Raw genomic sequence first — 271 nt, 5'->3', positions numbered from 1 at the left:
CTCTCATACGAAAGCTGTTTTTTAACTTATCCACGAGAGCTCATCTGAGGAATGATTATCAAGGGAGACAAAGAGGATTTAGCTGGGATTAGTGAGATTGCAGGATTATGAAGGATATGGGACAAGGGATTAGCAAAACGTAATGAGAGGAATTCGCTCGTGTGCCTTTAGCTACCCACAGAAGGTGTCGTGGGGAATTAATGTGTATTGTATTTGAGTTGTTATAAATGTTTCTGTTATTGTAGAGTGGTAGAATTTGCTGTTTATGCTC

The sequence above is a fragment of the Penaeus monodon genome, chromosome 24 (assembly GCF_015228065.2).
Source record: "Penaeus monodon isolate SGIC_2016 chromosome 24, NSTDA_Pmon_1, whole genome shotgun sequence".
NCBI classification, from domain to species: Eukaryota; Metazoa; Arthropoda; class Malacostraca; order Decapoda; family Penaeidae; genus Penaeus; species Penaeus monodon.
The sequence above is the reverse complement of the archived record's forward strand: the minus strand, read 5'-3'. Positions refer to the sequence as shown.